Source organism: Nerophis lumbriciformis, linkage group LG18 (assembly GCF_033978685.3).
Source record: "Nerophis lumbriciformis linkage group LG18, RoL_Nlum_v2.1, whole genome shotgun sequence".
Lineage (NCBI taxonomy): Eukaryota > Metazoa > Chordata > Actinopteri > Syngnathiformes > Syngnathidae > Nerophis > Nerophis lumbriciformis.
The window spans coordinates 38,849,127-38,872,500 of NC_084565.2; the positions used below are offsets into that span (position 1 = coordinate 38,849,127).

At 36.5% G+C, this 23,374-nt stretch overlaps 1 protein-coding gene across 1 annotated transcript in view; it reads left to right on the forward strand.

Moving 5' to 3' along the window:
* Positions 1 to 23,374, forward strand: part of crocc2 (ciliary rootlet coiled-coil, rootletin family member 2) — a 185,459-nt gene that overhangs the window by 123,426 nt on the left and 38,659 nt on the right. The window lies entirely within an intron of this gene.

A 23,374-nucleotide genomic window follows, 5' to 3' on the forward strand; every position in this document is an offset into this window, starting at 1 on the left:
AAGACATTCCTACTGGAAGTTACAGGCAATTTTGTCTTGAGTTTTCTTCCTAGGAGCAGTTGTGTCTGTGTTTTCTTCCTAGGAGGTGCTAGAGCGCAATTTAGAGTTTTGGGGTTGTTTTTTTTTTTTTTTATTAGATCGCAGTTTTTGCCAGTCCTGATGTGTGTGTCCAGTTTGGTGAGTTTTGAAGCATGTTAAGGGGGTCAAATTACAGCTCAAAGACGCAAAAGTGACTGTTTTTACTAGAATTTTGTTTTGAAGGGGGAATTGCCAACTTCTTGTTGATTTTTGCTGAAGGATGTCAATGTATGAAATCTAGGTCTAAGTCAGACCTACATAGAGGTTTTTGTTTCATGTCTCTACGAGTTTTGTCTGTGTGTTTTCCTAGGAGGCGCTAGAGCGCAATTTTGAGTTTTTTATTTTTTTTATTTTTTATTAAATGGCAATTTTCGCCAGTCCTGATGCGTGTGTCAAATATGGTGAGTTTTGAAGCATGTTAAGGGGGTCAAATTACAGATCAAAGACGCAAAAGTGACTGTTTTTACTAGAATTTTGTTTTGAAGGGGGAATTGCCAACTTCTTGTTGATTTTTGATGAAGGATGTCAATGTATGAAATCTAGGTCTAAGTCAGACCTACATAGAGGTTTTTGTTTCATGTCTCTACGAGTTTTGTCTGTGTGTTTTCCTAGGAGGCGCTAGAGCGCAATTTTGGGTTTTTTTATTTTTTTTTTTATTAAATGGCAATTTTCGCCAGTCCTGATGCGTGTGTCAAATATGGTGAGTTTTGAAGCATGTTAAGGGGGTCAAATTACAGCTCAAAGAGGCGGCGGAATAATAATAATAATAATAATAATAATAAAACGCACAAAATACAATAGGGTCCTCTGTCCCAAAGGGACATTCGGTCCCTAAAAATACAAAAATGAGGGGTATTTTATTTGAACTAAGCAAAATTATCTGCCAATAGAACAAGGAAATTTGGCTTGTCAAGACTTTCCAAAACAAGTAAAATTAAAACTGCAAGCAGCGATGGACGGGACCGACTTTGACGGCACATAAAATCCAAACCGGAGCAGTAATTAAAACTTTTTGGTCAACTTTTAATCAGAAGGGTTCAATCTCTCTCCTGTGCTAGTTTGAAGCCGACACGACAAACGCGCTCAGAGGAGATAATGTTTGAAAAAAGGTGACCGGTTTTTACAAAACTTTTGTTTTGAAGGGGGAATTGCCAACGTACTGTTGATTTTTGCTGGGGGTTGTCAATATATGAAATGTAGGTCTAAGTGAGACCTACATAGAGGTTTTTGTTTCATGATATCGTGTCGAACATCCGGCGGGCCGGATTGAAAATCTTAATGGGCCGCATGTGGCCCACGGGCCGTATTTTGCCCAGGTCTGTCTTAAACTGACCACTCTTAGACCTTAACCACTCTAAAATGAGCGAGGGGACTGTGACTGGTCACTCTAAAAGAACTTTTAGATAAAACTGTTACCAAGTTTTGTGCATTCACTGCAAAAACTGAAATCTAAGTAAGATGAAATATGTCAAATAAGGGTGATATTTGCTTATTTTCTGTCTGATAAGATCATTCTTCTCACTAAGCAGATGTTATGTTAGTGTTTTACTTGTTTTAAGTGTTTTGGTCCTAAATGATCTCAGTAAGATATTACAGCTTGTTGCTGAGATTTGATGACCTATATTGAGTAAAACATGCTTGAAACTATTTTTGTCCAAATGTCCAAAACACACCCAGCAATGGTGCACAGGAAGGCGGGGAAGAAGAGGGGAAAAGGTGGCCAAAATGGTCAAAAGTCCCAATTTTGTCCAAAATACCTCCCCGGGTTCCAGTCTCACGAGTCCCGCCGCCGGCCGCACAAGTCCCGGGATGCAAAAAATGTCCAAAACACACCCAGCAAAGTCCAACGGGAAGTGGGTGAGAAAAGTCGACAAAAGTCCCCAAAAATGTTCAAAATACCTACCCAGGTTGGAGTCCCACAAGTCCCGGGATGCCCAAAATGTCCATAACACACCCAGCCGAGTCCCACAGGGAGGGGGGATAAAAGTTGGAAAAGTCGGCAAAAGTCCCAAAAATGTTCAAAATACCTACCCAGGTTCCAGTCCCACATGGAGTGCCACAAGTCTTAAGACTTTGAACATTTTACCGAATTTTATCACTTTTATCCCCGCCTTCCTGTGGGTCTTTGCTGGGCGCGTTTTTGACATTTTGGACATCCCTGCCGGCGGCGGGACTTGTGGGACTCCAACCTGGGTAGGTATTTTGAACATTTTTGGGACTTTTGCCGACTTTTCCAACTTTTATCCCCCCTCCCCGTGGGACTCGGCTGGGTGTGTTATGGACATTTTGGGCATCCCGGGACTTGCGCGGCCATACATAAGATTTTATGTTATAGTGTTTTACTTGTTTTAAATGTTTTGGTCCTAATTGATCTCAGTAAGATATTACAGCTTGTTGCTGAGATTTGATGACCTATATTGAGTAAAACATGCTTGAAACTATTTTTGTCCAAATGTCCAAAACACACCCAGCAATGGTGCACAGGAAGGCGGGGAAGAAGAGGGGAAAAGGTGGCCAAAATGGTCAAAAGTCCCAATTTTGTCCAAAATACCTCCCCGGGTTCCAGTCTCATGAGTCCCGCCGCCGGCCGCACAAGTCCCGGGGTGTAAAAAAAAATGTCCAAAACACACCCAGCAAAGTCCAACGGGAAGTGGGGGAGAAAAGTCGACAAAAGTCCCCAAAAATTTTCAAAATACCAACCCAGGTCCCGGGATGCCCAAAATGTCCATAACACACCCAGCCGAGTCCCACAGAGAGGGGAGATAAAAGTTGGAAAAGTCGACAAAAGTCCCAAAAATGTTCTAAATACCTACCCAGGTTCCAGTCCCACATGGAGTGCCACAAGTTTTAAGACTTTGAACATTTTACCGAATTTTATCACTTTTCTCCCCGCCTCCCTGTGGGTCTTTGCTGGGCGCGTTTTTGACATTTTGGACATCCCGGCCGGCGGCTGGACTTGTGGGACTGGAACCTGGGTAGGTATTTTGAAAATTTTTGGGACTTTTGCCGACTTTTCCAACTTTTATCCCCCCTCCCCGTGGGACTCGGCCGGGTGTGTTATGGACATTTTGGGCATCCCGGGACTTGTAGGACTGGAACCTGGGTAGGTATTTTGAACATTTTTGGGACTTTTGCCGACTTTTCCAGCTTTTATCCTCTGTCCCCGTGGGACTCGGCTGGGTGTGTTATGGACATTTTGGGCATCCCGGGACTTGCGCGGCCATACATAAGATTTTATGTTATAGTGTTTTACTTGTTTTAAGTGTTTTGGTTCTAAATGATGTCAGTAAGATATTACAGCTTGTTGCTGAGATTTGATGACCTATATTGAGTAAAACATGCTTGAAACTAGAATATCAAGTGTTGCAAAGCTGTGTCATTAACACTCACAAGTATAAAACTACTTTTTTAAAGTCATCATTTCTTATTTCAAGCATGTAAAAAAATTTTTTAAATCATGACTTTGACACAATTGTGTCTCATAATTAAAACAGATGACAGCTAAATGGACTTTGCTGTTTTATTTTCAATGAAACAATAGAAAATACGTACTCATATAGTAGTACAGTTGGCACAGTACAGTAAACTGACAGTTAATATTTAAACATTTAACATTTCTAACAATTTTGAACAGAAATAGTTCATGCACATTCAGATAAATTCCTCAAAATTACAATTAAAAATGTTTTGGCGGGGCGGTATATATGCGCACTAATTGACCGAAAGAGCCCGCACTTGGCGTGATGATGTCATGTTATCCATGGAAAAATGCATTTTTAGACCATATGATTTTCCTGAGCGGCTAGGAGACCCCGAGAGTAACAAGCGCTTGCCTTGTTGCCTTTCCATTAAGAACAATAAACTAGTTTTTAGTATAAGTTTGCTGGTTTCCAGAAATGTAATATCATTATGTCAAGATAATGGCACTAGTATTTACTTCATTTAAGAATATTTTTCAACGTATTGAGCAAAAAGGTCTAATTTTTGTGCACTTGTTATTAGTGAGAATATACTTATTTTAAGGTATTTTTGGGTTCATTGAGGTTAGTTAATTTGACTTGTTTTGGAAAGTCTTGACAAGCCAAATGTTCTTGTTCTATTGGCAGATAATTTTGCTTAGTTCAAATAAAATACCCCTCACTTTTGTATTTTTCTTTTCTTGTTTTTGAACACTGACTTTTTGCAGTGTTCAAGTAAAATGTTTCAAAACATTCAGACAATTGCATTTGTTCCAAAAAATATCGGGTCTTTTCTGAAGCAAATGTTATTTATGCAAGCAAGTAAGCTCTTGTGATTAATCCAAATTCCAAAATGGGATTAATCTGACTCAAAACAATTATAATTTGATAGTTTATACAAATTGAGATTGGGGAATGTTGTTTTTTTAAATGAGCAGTGTTACCAATTTATCCATTGTCAGGTTCAAACACTGATGACATCTATTAAACAGACGAGAAGCAAGGAATCATGCAGAGACAGAGTTAAATCTTGCTCAATTGAGGAAAGACGTTATTTGGGCTGTACTCTAGTTACAGATCCAAAAAAATGCTCTAAAGTCCAGCCCACGTGCTTCCTCTATTTATTTGGAAGGTCCTTGGTTACGTCGCTGAAGCTGTCGCTGAGGGAAGTGGGTAATCTCGACAGCTTCAGTTAGACACAATATATGATTATATAAAAAAAGCAAACGTGCTGACAGTCGTGATATCGCCTTGTCTCTGCTCTGTCTGCGTCAGGGTACTCGATGTTCGGCCTTGGCAGTCAGCAGGTCGATTCTGGAAACAGACACTGATACGAGACTGGCTTGCAAACTTTTGGATTGCCAGCTTTGCACAGACAAAGAAAAATCCAAATTCAGCGCAATTGATAACAACTATAGCAACGGCCCTTAAGCATAAGAGTTGTGTGATGATATATGCATAATTATTCTAACAATCAACCACGGCTTTACTTTCATTTTCATTCGAAAAGGTGACACTAACCGATTCAAATGATCTTTATGGTGTTTATCCTTGCATCCTTAGTCAGCTTTTATTTCCTTCCTTCTTTCCCGCCTGGCATTTTTACCCTTCACTGGCACAGGTGGCATTCTGGAACCATCCCTTTTTTTAGGACTACATCTTTTTGTGGCACTGTAAATGAATATGATCATTTTATGGCGAATCTTTGAGGCGCTTTGGAATAAATCATACTTGCCAACCTTGAGACCTCCGATTTCGGGAGGTGGGGGGTGGGGGCGTGGTCGGGGGTGGGGCGGGGCATGGTTGGGGGCGTGGTTAAGAGGGGAGGAGTATATTGACAGCTAGAATTCACCAAGTCAAGTATTTCATATATATATATAGAGATAGAGATATCTACATCCTGAAAATATGCAAACAAACTGTGTTTAGATAATTGATACTTCAAACTTGCATAAATAAATCTTAAGGAATATAACATAACTTGGCTTCTGAGAGTTTCAAAATGTAATGAATAAAATGCTAAAGTTGTTGATAAACAAGCAATTATTTTAATAATTAAATATGGTCATTTTAAATGAATTATTATGATAATTTAAAATTAATTATTTCAAATATGTTTATTTTAATGTATAATTCTATGGCTGGATGTAATAAGGAGTCACGAAAAAATACAAATAAAAATACAATTAATTTTGATGTTTTTAGCAAAATATAGTAAAAATTTATTTAGTTTTTTTTTTTTAAATTAATAAATATATTTATTTTTAGGTAAGATAAACATAATAATACAATTTATCTCTAGTCTGGATGATTTACGGTAGTTCTTGTCACCCTGTTGTCCTCCTGTCTTGAAAAAAGGCTCACTCAGGTTGCATGGAGCTGGAGGGGGCGTGGCTTCCAGCTCCGGCTGAAAATCGGGAGATTTTCGGGAGAATATTTGTCCCGGGAGGTTTTCGGGAGAGGCGCTGAATTTCGGGAGTCTCCCGGAAAATTCGGGAGGGTTGGCAAGTATGGAATAAATCCAAAGTTCCTCCTAGTGGCCTAGAATGCACATTACAATGTATTCCCTCATTGACAGTGAACATTTCAAAATAAAAGTGGTGTTAATATAGCCTTCATCAAGTCCAGTCTGTAGACCCCCCACACACGTACTGGGTGGGATTTCCAGAAAGGGATTTTTGGCGCCGCTCTCAGCTGTAAATCTCGGTGGGGGGGGGGGGGGGGGGTCCGGGGTTAGGCTTGAGTCCACAAAGGTCACCGGGCCTTTTAAGCAAAAAGAGGCAGCTCACAGTCACCTCGTTAAGATGAAGCCAAAAAGAGGTGATTTAGATGTTTGTCTTGTGATGTTTCATCTTGTCCTCCTCTGTGGGATTGTAGCTTGTGTAGAGGACCCCTGCAGGATGTGACCGCTGCTTTTTCCTAACACGGGTTTGAGGTTTTTACATGTTAGTGGTTAGCGTGCTGGCCTCACACTCTTGGAGGATTTGACTTGTGTGGGTTTTCTCTCTGGTCTTATGCTAATTGTACACTTAAATTGTGTCAAGTGTGACCATCTGACTTGGTTGGTGTTTATTTCCTGTCAGTGCTCTTATTTTGGTTCCATTTCCTGCTTGGCTCCCTGAGTGCCGTTCCCCCCCTCACCTGCTGCTGATTGGCAGCCTGGCACACCTGTTGTCAATCATCTGGCTGCTATATATGTCAGGGCTCCATCATTGGTTCCTGTTTCCCCTGCATTTTGACATGAAAGTCACGTTTTCCTGCCATCTCTGCATCTTGGGGTTCACCCCCAACAGATTATGACATAAAGGAGGAGTGTGAATGCTTGTTTGTGTCTGCGACGAGGGATGGCTAACAAATCCGGAACTTTTTTTTTGGCACCAACCGAATCCCGCCGGTCCTACCGATTCAGGTAAAATCCAACGGTGCCATGTTACAGTACCTGGGTTGCAATTAGAGATGTCCGATAATGCCTTTTTTGCCGATATCCGATATTCCGATATTGTCCAACTCTTAATTACCGATACCGATATATACAGTCTGTCATGTCTGTGTGATCATGTTTTGTTTTAGTCATGTTCGGTTTTGTTTTTGGACTTTTTGTTCACTCCCTTGTTTTGTTTCCATAGCAACCCATTAGTTTTCACCTGTCACGTCACGCACCTGTTTCACGTTTTGAGTCACGCACCTGTTTCACGTTTTGAGTCACGCACCTGTTTTTGTTAATCATGTCTGTAGTATTTAAGTTCATTGTTTTCAGTTTGTCTTTCTGGCGACATCCCGCATTCATACTCTCCACACACGCTTTTTCATGCCGTTTTCTCGTCCACGTAAGTTTTCTTTACTCATGCCATAGTTTGCAAGTTTTGTTTCATTGTTCATAGTTTCTGCCGTTGTGCAAGTTTTGTGTTTATAGTCAAGTTTTGTACTTCCGCCCTTGTGCGCGCCTTTTGTTTGCTTCTTTTTTTTGTAGTTATAGTGTTAAAATAAATCATGTACTCCCCTTCACGCCACGTATGGTCCAAATCATTTGCACCACGGGAGAACAAATCACGCCATAGCCCAAGTCGTGACACAGTGGTGGAATGAACACATTATTATGCCTAATTTTGTTGTGATGCCCCGCTGGATGCATTAAACAATGTAACAAGGTTTTCCAAAATAAATCAACTCAAGTTATGGAAAAAAAAATGCCAACATGGCACTGCCATATTTATTATTGAAGTCACAAAGTGAAATTAGCTAACCTTAATGAACCCAAAAATACCTTAAAATAAGTATATTCTCACTAATAAAAAGTGCACTTTTCTTGGTAGAAAAAAAAAAAGATACCTTTTTGCTCAATATGTTGAAAAATATTCTTAAATGAAGTAAATGCTAGTGCCATTATCTTGACATAATGATATTACATTTCTTGAAACCAGCAAAGTTATACCAAAAACTAGTTTATTGTTCTTAATGGAAAGGCAACAAGGCAAGCGCTTGTTACTCTCGGGGTCTCCTAGCCGCTCAGGCAAATCAATCAATCAATCAATCTTTATTTATATAGCCCTAAATCACAAGTGTCTCAAAGGGCTGCACAAGCCACAATGACATCCTCGGTACAAAGCCCACATAAGGGCAAGGAAAAACTCACCCCAGTGGGACGTCGATGTGAATGACTATGAGAAACCTTGGAGAGGACCGCATATGTGGGTAACCCCCCCCCCCTCTAGGGGAGACCGAAAGCAATGGATGTCGAGTGGGTCTGACATAATATCATTGTCAAAATCATATGGTCTAAAAATGCATTTTTCCATGGATAACATGACATCATCGCGCCAAGTGCGTGCTCTTTCAGTCAATTAGTGCGCATATATACAGCCCGGCCCCCGGCCAAATTTTTTTTAATTGTAATTTTGAAGAATTTATCTGAATGTGCATAAACTATTTCTGTTCAAAATTGTTAGAAATTTTAAATGTTTAAATATTAACTGTCAGTTTACTGTACTGTGCCAACTGTACTACTATATGAGTACTCAGTTTCTATTGTTTCATTGAAAATAAAACAGCAAAGTCCATTTAGCTGTCATCTGTTTTAATTATGAGACACATTTGTGTCAAAGTCATGATTTTTTTTTTTTCATGCTTGAAATAAGAAATGATTACTTTAAAAAAGTAGTTTTATACCAACTTTGCAACACTTGATATTCTAGTTTCAAGCATGTTGTACTCAATATAGCTCATCAAATCTCAGCAACAAGCTGTAATATCTTACTGAGATCATTTAGGACCAAAACACTTAAAACAAGTAAAACACTCTAACATAAAATCTGCTTAGTGAGAAGAATGATCTTATCAGACAGAAAATAAGCAAATATCACCCTTATTCGAGATATTTAATCTTCAGTTTTTGCAATGTAGTGGTGCACATACCACAGTTTGACATTTACTGGCATGGACCATCTAATAGGGGGTGGCCCTCTTCAATCTCATTACGATTCCTGGGGTGACGGTTCGACTCCGAATCGACTCTTGATTCAACAAAATTCTCCAGTCAAAACTGTTTCTCGCAATGTTATATTTAATATAATAATTACAATGAAACTTTTTCAAAGCAGGTTACAGGCCGCCCTATTGGCTCCCTGGAACTTTTTCAAAAATGCATGAAAATAGAAAAAGATGGGGAAAAATATATATTTTTGTGTTAATATGGTTTCTGTTGGAGGACAGACATGACACAAACCTCCCTAATTATTAGAAATCCCACTGTTTATATTAAACATGGTTTTAGTATTATATTTGAGTGTTTTCCTGATCATGTTTTAGTGTTATATTTGAGTATTTTTTTCTGTTTTAGTATTATATTTGAGTTTTAATAATCATGTTTTAGCATTATATTTGAATGTTTTCCAATCATGTTTTAGTATTATAATTGAGTGTTTTCTTATCATGTTTAGTATATTTAGTGTTTTCCTGATCATGTTTTAGTATTATATTTGAGTTTTCTTATCATGTTTTAGTATTATATTTGAGTGTTTTCCTGATCATGTTTTAGTATTATATTTGAGTTTTCTTATCATGTTTTAGTATTATATTTGAGAGTTTTCTTATCATGTTTTAGTATTATATTTGAGTGTTTTCCTGATCATGTTTTAGTATTATATTTGAGTGTTTTCCTGATCATGTTTTAGTGTTATATTTGAGTATTTTTTTGTGTTTTAGTATTATATTTGAGTTTTAATAATCATGTTTTAGCATTATATTTGAATGTTTTCCAATCATGTTTTAGTATTATATTTGAGTGTTTTCTTATCATGTTTAGTCTATTTAATGTTTTCCTGATCATGTTTTAGTATTATATTTGAGAGTTTTCTTATGTTTTAGTATTATATTTGAGTGTTTTCCTGATCATGTTTTAGTATTATATTTGAGTTTTCTTATCATGTTTTAGTATTATATTTGAGTTTTCTTATCATGTTTTAGTATTATATTTGAGTGTTTTCCTGATCATGTTTTAGTATTATATTTGAGTGTTTTCCTGATCATGTTTTAGTGTTATATTTGAGTATTTTTTCTGTTTTAGTATTATATTTGAGTTTTAATAATCATGTTTTAGCATTATATTTGAATGTTTTCCAATCATGTTTTAGTATTATATTTGAGTGTTTTCTTATCATGTTTAGTATATTTCATGTTTTCCTGATCATGTTTTAGTATTATTTGAGTGTTTTCTTATCATGTTTAGTATATTTAATGTTTTCCTGATCATGTTTTAGTATTATATTTGAGAGTTTTCTTATCATGTTTTAGTATTATATTTGAGTGTTTTCCTGATCATGTTTTAGTATTATATTTGAGTTTTCTTATCATGTTTTAGTATTATATTTGAGAGTTTTCTTATCATGTTTTAGTATTATATTTGAGTGTTTTCCTGATCATGTTTTAGTATTATATTTGAGTGTTTTCCTGATCATGTTTTAGTGTTATATTTGAGTATTTTTTCTGTTTTAGTATTATATTTGAGTTTTAATAATCATGTTTTAGCATTATATTTGAATGTTTTCCAATCATGTTTTAGTATTATATTTGAGTGTTTTCTTATCATGTTTAGTATATTTCATGTTTTCCTGATCATGTTTTAGTATTATTTGAGTGTTTTCTTATCATGTTTAGTATATTTAATGTTTTCCTGATCATGTTTTAGTATTATATTTGAGAGTTTTCTTATCATGTTTTAGTATTATATTTGAGTGTTTTCCTGATCATGTTTTAGTATTATATTTGAGTGTTTTCCTGATCATGTTTTAGTGTTATATTTGAGTATTTTTTTCTGTTTTAGTATTATATTTGAGTTTTAATAATCATGTTTTAGCATTATATTTGAATGTTTTCCAATCATGTTTTAGTATTATATTTGAGTGTTTTCTTATCATGTTTAGTCTATTTCATGTTTTCCTGATCATGTTTTAGTATTATATTTGAGAGTTTTCTTATGTTTTAGTATTATATTTGAGTGTTTTCCTGATCATGTTTTAGTATTATATTTGAGTTTTCTTATCATGTTTTAGTATTATATTTGAGAGTTTTCTTATCATGTTTTAGTATTATATTTGAGTGTTTTCCTGATCATGTTTTAGTATTATATTTGAGTGTTTTCCTGATCATGTTTTAGTGTTATATTTGAGTATTTTTTTCTGTTTTAGTATTATATTTGAGTTTTAATAATCATGTTTTAGCATTATATTTGAATGTTTTCCAATCATGTTTTAGTATTATATTTGAGTGTTTTCTTATCATGTTTAGTATATTTCATGTTTTCCTGATCATGTTTTAGTATTATATTTGAGAGTTTTCTTATCATGTTTTAGTATTATATTTGAGTGTTTTCCTGATCATGTTTTAGTATTATATTTGAGTGTTTTCCTGATCATGTTTTAGTATTATATTTGAGAGTTTTCTCATCATGTTTTAGTATTATATTTGAGAGTTTTCCTGATCATGTTTTAGTATTATATTTGAGTGTTTTCCTGATCATGTTTTAGTGTTATATTTGAGTATTTTTTTCTGTTTTAGTATTATATTTGAGTTTTAATAATCATGTTTTAGCATTATATTTGAATGTTTTCCAATCATGTTTTAGTATTATAATTGAGTGTTTTCTTATCATGTTTAGTATATTTAGTGTTTTCCTGATCATGTTTTAGTATTATATTTGAGTTTTCTTATCATGTTTTAGTATTATATTTGAGTGTTTTCCTGATCATGTTTTAGTATTATATTTGAGTTTTCTTATCATGTTTTAGTATTATATTTGAGAGTTTTCTTATCATGTTTTAGTATTATATTTGAGTGTTTTCCTGATCATGTTTTAGTATTATATTTGAGTGTTTTCCTGATCATGTTTTAGTGTTATATTTGAGTATTTTTTTGTGTTTTAGTATTATATTTGAGTTTTAATAATCATGTTTTAGCATTATATTTGAATGTTTTCCAATCATGTTTTAGTATTATATTTGAGTGTTTTCTTATCATGTTTAGTCTATTTAATGTTTTCCTGATCATGTTTTAGTATTATATTTGAGAGTTTTCTTATGTTTTAGTATTATATTTGAGTGTTTTCCTGATCATGTTTTAGTATTATATTTGAGTTTTCTTATCATGTTTTAGTATTATATTTGAGTTTTCTTATCATGTTTTAGTATTATATTTGAGTGTTTTCCTGATCATGTTTTAGTATTATATTTGAGTGTTTTCCTGATCATGTTTTAGTGTTATATTTGAGTATTTTTTCTGTTTTAGTATTATATTTGAGTTTTAATAATCATGTTTTAGCATTATATTTGAATGTTTTCCAATCATGTTTTAGTATTATATTTGAGTGTTTTCTTATCATGTTTAGTATATTTCATGTTTTCCTGATCATGTTTTAGTATTATTTGAGTGTTTTCTTATCATGTTTAGTATATTTAATGTTTTCCTGATCATGTTTTAGTATTATATTTGAGAGTTTTCTTATCATGTTTTAGTATTATATTTGAGTGTTTTCCTGATCATGTTTTAGTATTATATTTGAGTTTTCTTATCATGTTTTAGTATTATATTTGAGAGTTTTCTTATCATGTTTTAGTATTATATTTGAGTGTTTTCCTGATCATGTTTTAGTATTATATTTGAGTGTTTTCCTGATCATGTTTTAGTGTTATATTTGAGTATTTTTTCTGTTTTAGTATTATATTTGAGTTTTAATAATCATGTTTTAGCATTATATTTGAATGTTTTCCAATCATGTTTTAGTATTATATTTGAGTGTTTTCTTATCATGTTTAGTATATTTCATGTTTTCCTGATCATGTTTTAGTATTATTTGAGTGTTTTCTTATCATGTTTAGTATATTTAATGTTTTCCTGATCATGTTTTAGTATTATATTTGAGAGTTTTCTTATCATGTTTTAGTATTATATTTGAGTGTTTTCCTGATCATGTTTTAGTATTATATTTGAGTGTTTTCCTGATCATGTTTTAGTGTTATATTTGAGTATTTTTTTCTGTTTTAGTATTATATTTGAGTTTTAATAATCATGTTTTAGCATTATATTTGAATGTTTTCCAATCATGTTTTAGTATTATATTTGAGTGTTTTCTTATCATGTTTAGTCTATTTCATGTTTTCCTGATCATGTTTTAGTATTATATTTGAGAGTTTTCTTATGTTTTAGTATTATATTTGAGTGTTTTCCTGATCATGTTTTAGTATTATATTTGAGTTTTCTTATCATGTTTTAGTATTATATTTGAGAGTTTTCTTATCATGTTTTAGTATTATATTTGAGTGTTTTCCTGATCATGTTTTAGTATTATATTTGAGTGTTTTCCTGATCATGTTTTAGTGTTATATTTGAGTATTTTTTTCTGTTTTAGTATTATATTTGAGTTTTAATAATCATGTTTTAGCATTATATTTGAATGTTTTCCAATCATGTTTTAGTATTATATTTGAGTGTTTTCTTATCATGTTTAGTATATTTCATGTTTTCCTGATCATGTTTTAGTATTATATTTGAGAGTTTTCTTATCATGTTTTAGTATTATATTTGAGTGTTTTCCTGATCATGTTTTAGTATTATATTTGAGTGTTTTCCTGATCATGTTTTAGTATTATATTTGAGAGTTTTCTTATCATGTTTTAGTATTATATTTGAGAGTTTTCCTGATCATGTTTTAGTATTATATTTGAGTGTTTTCCTGATCATGTTTTAGTATTATATTTGAGTATTTTTTTCCGTTTTAGTATTAGGTTTCTCATAGTCATTCACATTGACGTCCCTTATGTGGGCTCTGTACCGAGGATGTCGTTGTGGCTTGTGCAGCCCTTTGAGACATTTGGGCTATAAAAATAAACGATTGATTGATTGATTCTCTGATGAGAGTATTTGGCGAGCGCCGTTTTTGTCCTACCAATTTGGGCGGTTCTTGAACTCACCGTAGTTTGTTTACATGTACAACTTTCTTCAACAATGCCAGAGAAAGACATATTTTATGCCATTCATTCTTTGTCTCATTTTGTCCACCAAACGTTTTATACTGTGTGTTAATGCACAAAGGTGAACTCTGCTGATGTTGTTGACTTGTTGGAGTGCTTATCAAGCATATTTGGCCAGTGCATGACTGCAAGCTTTATGTACGTATTGCATCATTATGCCTCACTTGTAGGTATATTTGAGCTCATTTAATTTCCTTTACTTATGTTTTCTGTGTATTTAATTTATATTTGCATGTCTCATGACACATTATCTCTATGTAATATTGGCTGCATTTCTGATAGTTGTAGCACAGAAAAAAGCACATTTAATAAAAAAAAAAACGTTATTATGGTCTTACCTTTTATGTAATATATTGGGTTGGAGGCAATAACCAGGCGAGGGGATGAAGTACATCTTTTTACTGTAGACTTCAGAACAGACTCAACACACTTGACGTCAGGTGCGCAACACCACGTAAATCGTTGGCCAACCAAAAAGTAACCACAGTACGCTATAGCCAACATTCACCAGGAGATGGCAACAGACAAACATAGATCACTCTATTACATTCCTCCCCTTTTTAGAAATGTAGAAGTTACTCAATAGAAATAAACAACCCAACCAAAAAAATGCAGCAGCTCAATAAGAAGCCAAAAAGTGCAAAAACAATAATGTTGGTGTTGGAGGAGTTGTGAATGAATGAAATATGAAATCCGTGCTGCAGTCTGCAGGTGTACCTAATGTTGTGGCCCTGCAGTCATTCACAACTCCTCCAACACCAACATTATTGTTTTTGCACTTTTTGGCTTCTTATTAAATGACTTTTTTAAATAGATTCAATCTTGCACGTGGAAAGTTTAAGTGTGGGCTTTAGTTGATATAACACTCCTGTCAGGGGGTGCATTCTACGGCGGGAGTGCATTCTCTACCACATGCTTGCCAACCTTGAGACCTCCGATTTCGGGAGGTGGGGGGCGGGGGGCGTGGTCAGGGGTGGGGCGGGGCGTGGTTAAGAGGGGAGGAGTATATTGACAGCTAGAATTCACCAAGTCAAGTATTTCATATGTATATATATATATATATATATATATATATATATATATATATATATATATATATATCTACATCCTGAAAATATGCAAACAAAACTGTGTTTAGATAATTGATACTTCAAACTTGCATAAATAAATCTTAAGGAATATAACATAACTTGGCTTCTGAGAGCTTCAAAATGTAATGAAAAAAATGCTAAAGTTGTTGATAAACACGCAATTTTAATAATTAAATATGGTCATTTTAAATGAATTTTGATCATTTAAAATTAATTATTTCAAATATGTTTATTTTAATGTATAATTCTATGGCTGGATGTAATAAGGAGTCAGAAAAAATAAAAATACAATTAATGTTGATGTTTTTAGCAAAATATAGTAAAAATGTATTTCGTTTTTGTTTTTTTAATTAATAAATATATTTATTTTTAGGTAAGATAAACATAATAATACAATTTATCTCTAGTCTGGATGATTTAGTTCTTGTCACCCTGTTGTCCTGCCGTCTGAAAAAAGGCTGTCCTCACTCAGGTCCGCATGGAGCTGGAGGGGGCGTGGCCTCCAGCTCCGGCTAAAAATCGGGAGATTTTCGGGAGAATATTTGTCCCGGGAGGTTTTCGGGTGAGGCGCTGAATTTCGGGAGTCTCCCGGAAAATTCGGGAGGGTTGGCAAGTATGCTCTACCACCAGGAGGCGGGGTTACTGCGAGCCTCACACAGTGCGTCTTCGCAGCAGTGTTATGATTGCTCAGCACAAGAAATACGTTACACACATACAGTTGTTGACAAAATACACTGTACATTATATACCTCAGCTAACTAAACTATGGAAATGTATAATATAATTCATATAGCAATACGGTCTCACTGCACAGCAGGCCAGCAGTTAGCCGAGTCATTGCGCAATCCATGTTGAGGCACTGAGTGACGTGCCTCAAAAAAATCAGCGATTTTGAATAAAAATAATCTAAAACTGGTGAAGTTAAATAGAAAATAACTTTATAGTATAATCACTGGATACATTTAACAATTTAATTATTTTTTTTTCTTTTTACATTTTTTTTCTTTCCATGATGGCAGGTGAGGCGGGGCCTCACCTGCCTCTAGTGACTGCACGTCACTGCACTTATATCATGTGTTGACTTCATTGTAACACTTACAGAAGGCTTTTCATTTTTTGCGACTTATTTTTTGTATTTTTGGTCCAATATAGCTCTTTCAACATTTTTGGGTTGCCGACCCCTGGGCTAGGACAGCTTCTCGTTGCATGGAGATGGCCTCAAAATCTCTTTTAAAAATAAAAAGTCCTAATTAAAAAAACAAACAAAAAAAAAATGCATGGAGATGGCCTCAAAATCTCTTTTAAAAATAAAAAGTCCTAATTAAAAAAAAAAAACAAAAAAAAATGCATGAAGATGGCCTCAAAATCTCTTTTAAAAATAAAAAGTCCTAATTAAAAAACAAAACAAAAAAAATGCATGGAGATGGCCTCAAAATCTCTTTTAAAAATAAAAAGTCCTAATTAAAAAAAAATAAAAAATAAAAATGCATGGAGATGGCCTCAAAATCTCTTTTAAAAATAAAAAGTCCTAATTAAAAAAAAAAAAAAAAAATGCATGGAGATGGCCTCAAAATCTCTTTTAAAAATAAAAAGTCCTAATTTAAAAAAATTTAAAAAAATGCATGGAGATGGCCTCAAAATCTCTTTTAAAAATAAAAAGTCCTAATTAAAAAAAAAAAAAATAATGCATGGAGATGGCCTCAAAATCTCTTTTAAAAATAAAAAGTCCTACCGGTAATTTAAAAAAAAAAAAAAAAAAAAAAATGCATGGAGATGGCCTCAAAATCTCTTTTAAAAATAAAAAGTCCTAATTAAAAAAAAAAAAAAAAAAATGCATGGAGATGGCCTCAAAATCTCTTTTAAAAATAAAAAGTCCTAATTAAAAAAACAAACAAAACAAAAATGCATGGAGATGGCCTCAAAATCTCTTTTAAAAATAAAAAGTCCTAATTAAAAAAACAAAACAAAAAAAATTTAAAATCGATTTTTGAAAATTATGAATCTATTTTAGAATTGGGATGAAAAACAAATCAGATCTGAATCGATTTTTTTGTGTGCACCCCTATTGTGTACTCAGCAATGCTGGATGTACGACACCACATGAATCCTATTGATTTGTTTTGGTGTCTGCTGGGGGGTTTTTAACCCCCCACTCCCTCCCCCAATATAGAATAAACATCTTGGAAGTGCCTGCAAAGTTGACAATCAGTGACATGAGAATGTGCTGGATAGCATCACCATGAGGGGGGGCGGAGGGGTTTGTGTTAACCCCCTTGTGTAAATAAGTAGCTGGAGGGGGTGTCAATGTTTATTTTCTCCCCCCCCCCCCCCCCCCCCCCCCTCGAAACAGCGAAAGGCTGCGTCCACTGGGACAGCCGTCCCCTCCCCACCTATATATATATATATATATATATATATATATATATATATATATATATATATATATATATATATATATATATATATATATATATATATACACCCCACGTCCAGCCACCCCCCCCCCCCCAAATAAAGACGACGTCTAATTGGTGCGATCACTTCCAGCTTGTTATTCCTAAGGAGAGTTTATGAGAAGGAATCCTCTTGTGTGGCCTTCAGGGGTGCTGCTGTGTATCACCGTGGACTTGACACCGCCTCCTGAGCCAGGGACTGGCAGTGGGCCCGAGCGGTTCTTATCCCCCCAGCGCTGATAAGCTGGCTCCTCCCCCGGCTGCCAAATATAAATATAGGTCATATTTACACACTGCTGTGTTTACATGAGCTCATTCACAGGACCAGCTCAAACCTCGGTTTTTAATCATGCCTCCCCGACACCGTTTTAGTAGTTCTACGGCGGTTTTCTCATGCCCGATGTACGCCACTTGGATTCAAGTATCAATATTATTAATATCGGGGTAGTATCGGTATTGCGTCGATACCCGGCTGGTATTTTTCAGTTCTCTTCGGTCTATTTTTGTTTGATTATACACTATATTGCCAAAAGTATTTGTCCACCTGCATTGACTCGCATATGAACTTGAAGTGCCATCCAATTCCTAACCCATAGGGTTCAATATGACCTTTTGCAGCTATTACAGCTTCAACTCTTCTGGGAAGGCTGTCCACAAGGTTGCGGAGTGTCTTTATCGGAATTTTCCACCATTCTTCCAAAAGCGCATTGGTGAGGTCACACGAGAAAGGCCTGGCTCTCAGTCTCCGTTCTAGTTCATCCCATCTCCGTTCTAGTTCATCCCAAAGGTGTTCTATGGGGTTCAGGTCAGGACTCTGTGCAGGCCAGTCAAGTTCATCCACACCAGACTCCGTCATCCATGTATTTATGGACCTTGCTTTGTGCACTGGTGCACAGTCATGTTGGAAGAGGAAGGGGCCCGCTCCAAACTGTTCCCACACGGTTGGGAGTATGGAATTGTCCAAAATGTTTTGGTATCCTGGAGCATTCAAAGTTCCTTTCACTGGAACTAAGGGGCCAAGCCCAACTCCTGGAAAACAACCCCACACCATAATTCCTCCTCCACCAAATTTCACACTCGGCACAATGCTGTGCAAAATGTAGCGTTCTCCTGGCAACCTCCAAACCCAGACTGGTCCATCAGATTGCCAGATGGAAAAGTGTGATTCATCAGTCCAGAGAAGGCGTCTCCACTGCTCTAGAGTCCAGTGGAGACGTGCTTTACACCACTGCATCCCACGCTTTGCATTGGACCTGGTGATGTATGGCTTAGATGCAGCTGCTCGGCCATGGAAACCCATTCCATAAAGCTCTCTGCGTACTGTACGTGGGCTAATTGGAAGGTCACATGAAGTTTGAAGCTCTGTAGCAACTGACTGTGCAGAAAGTCTTTGCACTAAGCTGACCCCTCTGTCAGTTTACGTGGCCTACCACTTGGTGGCTGAGTTGCTGTTGTTCCCAAACTCTTCACTTTTCTTATAATAAAGCCGACAGTTGACTTTGGAATATTCAGGAGCGAGGATTTCACGACTGGATTTGTTGCACAGGTGGCATCCTATGACACTTCCACGCTGAAAATCACTGAAAGCGGCCCATTCTTTCACAAATGTTTGTAGAAACAGTCTCCATGCCTAAGTGCTGGATTTTATACACCTGTGGCCGGGCCAAGTAATACATTTATTGATTAGGACACCTGATTCTGATCATTTAGATGGGTGGCCAAATACTTTTGGCAATATAGTGTATTTGGATAGGATGGGATGGACCTTATTTCTCCCAGAGCCGTGAGGGGTTAGACGTGGTCCTGCCGGCTTAACCTGACCAGGATCGGTTCGCAGCAGAGTGTGAAGCGACCAGTGTTGGGTTAGTTACTGAAAACCAGTAACTAGTTACAGTTACTAGTTACTTTATTTCAAAAGTAACTCAGTTACTAACTCAGTTACTTACACCAAAAAGTAATGCGTTACTGTGAAAAGTAACTATTTAGTTACTTCTTTTTTTTTAAAGCTCCCATTAATGCCCTTTTTGCCTTCATTTCAGTACTGTTATTGCACTGGAGAATAATACAATATGTTGATCAACTTGACATGCATTTTTATTTTCCTTTTAACATAATTAATGAAAAACAGTGCAACATAAAAAGGCATTCCTCCTTTCTTTAAACTTGGACCAATGACCATTAATAAAAAACAAGTTTAAGTGCAACATAAGAAGAAACATCATCTTCCTTGAAACATAGGTAGTGAAATAAAGCCTGACATCTGGAGTGATGCTGCTGTCTTCCACACTTGGAGCCATGGATTGTAGAATACTTGTTTTCAGTGGCAGGATCATTGACACAGATGGTGAAGTTTCAGTGCTCAGTAGAGATGGAACACTTTTGAGGGGTTTAAGCACCTGGAGGACCTCCTCTGCCACTCTCACATCGTCATCAGAGAGGGTGATGATGTCTTTGACATTTGTCTTCAGGGTGTTGTGGGTCAATGCAGAGTATATAGCTGCCTGCTGCTCCAACATATCATAAGTGGAGTTCCACCTCGTTGGGACATCATGTATGAGCTTTATGAGTTGTCAGCTTTAGCATTTCTTGCTTTGTTTTAAGCACATGAGCAGCTGTTGTGCTTGGGTGGAAGTAGGAAACCTCTTTCCTGATCCTCCAAAGGAGGCGCTCCATCCTATTGACTGAGATGTGATGCCAAATTCACTACATGTGCAAAGCACCTATCTGTGGTCCCAGTCCTGCCTCATTCTCTGTAATTATTTGATTTTTGGCATTATCTCGTGTGACTGGGATATCTTTATCTTCCAGTCCTCCACTGCTTGTGTCAGTACCTGCGCAAGGTGACTCTCGTAGAGGGGGCGTGTCTTCTCATCTCCCAGTCTGCTGTGAGGAAGTGAGCGCTTATAGTTCCGCTGGACGTCCACCCGTCTGTCATGAGCGCAACAGATGATGCTCGGGATAGTTCATCCACAACTTTTTTCTTCTCCTGCTCATAAAGATCTGACACAATCTTATCGCTGAAGTAGATGCGCGACGGGATGTCGTAACGTGGCTCAAGCACGTTCAGCATGTATTTAAAACCCTCGTTTTGCACAACAAAGTCTGCACCTATAGACACACCGATTAAATGGCGCAGGGCGTTCAAGCTCCTCTGTTACTCCGCTCGCCATGACCGCGCTGTGTGTGGACTGAACGTGCCAACAACTTCTTTTTTTTTTTGATGAGGTGGCGACTTGCCGCCTTTCGCCCGAATGCAGCTGAGATAGGCTCAAGCACCCCCCGCAACCCCAAAGCGGTAGAACATTGGATGGATGGATATCAAACCGCGGATCACGTGTGTCCCTCCCCTCCCCACACACGCCTCTTTTCTTCTCTCCGGCGTGTGACAGAGGAAGATTCAGAAGAACGACACCGCAGCGCTTGTTTCTAGTCGATACTAAAAAATAACGTAAAATAACGCAGTAACGCATCATGTAGTAACGGTAACTGAGTTACTGGATATAAAAAATAACGCGTTAGATTACTCGTTACCGCCGAAACTAACGGCGTTACTTTGTAACGCGTTAGTCCCAACACTGGAAGCGACTGGGATGAGAATCAGCACATCCAAGTCCGAGTCCATGGTCCTTCCCCGGGTTGGGGAGGAGATCTTGTTCAAGTACCTGGGGGTCTTGTTCGCCAGCAAGTTAAGAGTGGATGGTGAGATCAACAGGCAGATCGGTGTAGCGTCTGCACTGATGTGGACTCTGTATCGGCAGCGTGTAAATGTGTATATAGGTATTTGTGTATATACACATACATATGTATATACAGTATGTGTGTGTGTGTGTATATATATATATATATATATATATATGTATATATATATATATATATATATATGTGTGTGTATATGTATGTATATATATATATATATATATATATATATGTATGTATGTATGTATGTATGTGTGTATGTGTGTGTGTGTGTGTATAAACAAGTTTAACACTGTTACAAATATGCGCCACACTGTGAACCCACACCAAACAAGAATGACAAACACATTTCGGGAGAACATCCGCACCGTAACACAACATAAACACAACAGAACAAATACCCAGAACCCCTTGCAGCACTAACTCTTCCGGGACGCTACAATATACACCCCCCGCTACCCTCTACCCAAAAACCCCGACCCCCCCTTCCCCGCCCACCTCAACCTCCTCATGCTCTCTCAGGAAGAGCATGTCCCAAATTCCAAGCTGCTGTTTTGAGGCATGTTAAAAAAAATAATGCACTTTGTGACTTCAATAATAAATATGGCAGTGCCATGTCGGCATTTTTTTTTCCATAACTTGAGTTGATTTATTTTGGAAAACCTTGTTACATTGTTTAATGCATCCAGCGGGACATCACAACAAAATTAGGCATAATAATGTGTTCATTCCACCACTGTATATATCGGTATCGGTAATTAATGTCATGACTTGGCCCTGGGTGTTTGCTTTTCCGGGATGCAACGGGACTGTAAGTACATAATTTTATTTTTATAATTACTAAAACAAAAAGAAGTAAACAAAAGGCGCGCACAGCGGCGGAGAAAACGACTTGGCTATGAAAACAAATACTTGCACAAAGGCAGAAACTATGAACAACAAAAAACACTAACTGTGGTTTAATAAACAAAAACTTACTTGGCATGGAACCGGCATGAAAAAAGAGCAGAAGGTTCATAAGGGTGTGGAGAGTGTGCAGAAGCATAATAATAATAATAATAATAACTGGGATTTATATAGCGCTTTTCTAAGTACCCAAAGTCGCTTTACATGTAGCACCCATCAATCGTTCACACCTGGTGGTGGTAAGCTACTTTCATAGCCACAGCTGCCCTTGGGTAGACTGACGGAAGCGTGGCTGCAATTTGCGCCAACGGCCCCTCCGACCACCACCTATCATTCATCATTCAATTCACCGGTGTGAGTAGCACCGGGGGCAAAGGGTGAAGTGTCCCGCCCAAGGACACAACGGCAGCGATTTTTTTTGGATGGTAAGAGGCGGGGAGTGAACCTGCAACCCTCAGGTTTCTGGCACGGTTGCTCTACCCACTACGCCATGCCGCCCCATAAATGCGGGATGTCACCAGAAAGACAAACTGAAAACAATGAACTTAAATACTACAGACATGATTAACGAAAACAGGTGCGTGACTCAAAACGTGAAACAGGTGCGTGACGTGACAGGTGAAAACTAATGGTTGCTATGGTGACAAAACAAAAGTGCACAAAAAGTCCCAAAAACAAAACCGAACATGACCAAAACAAAAACATGATCACACAGACATGACAATTAAGAGTTGGACGATATCGGCAAAAAAGCCATTATCGGACATCTCTACCCTTAACCCATATTTGTAGTTGACTTTATTAAATGTTTGGGTCGAATTTTGTGAAACAAAACCAGTTTTATTCGAAGTAATATAAAAATGTATCACAGTTTATCTATTTTATGGAGGAATGTAGTTCATCATAGAACTGGCACCCAATGTTATTTAAAAAAAAAAGTATTGATTTTGAATTGAGAATCGATTCTGAATGGAATTGTTTCCCCCAATAATGGATAAGGAATGGTGTGGTGCCCAAAAGTTGACAGCCCTAATAAATATTGCTCAGGTTTTGAATAAATGTTGAATGTTGTGCAGGCCAGTTACTGAAGGTTGGCCCGTCCACCTGCACTGTGGCCAGTCCTCATCCCCACAATTCCTTGTAAAAAATGTTCCCGATGTGCCTCCTAAAAA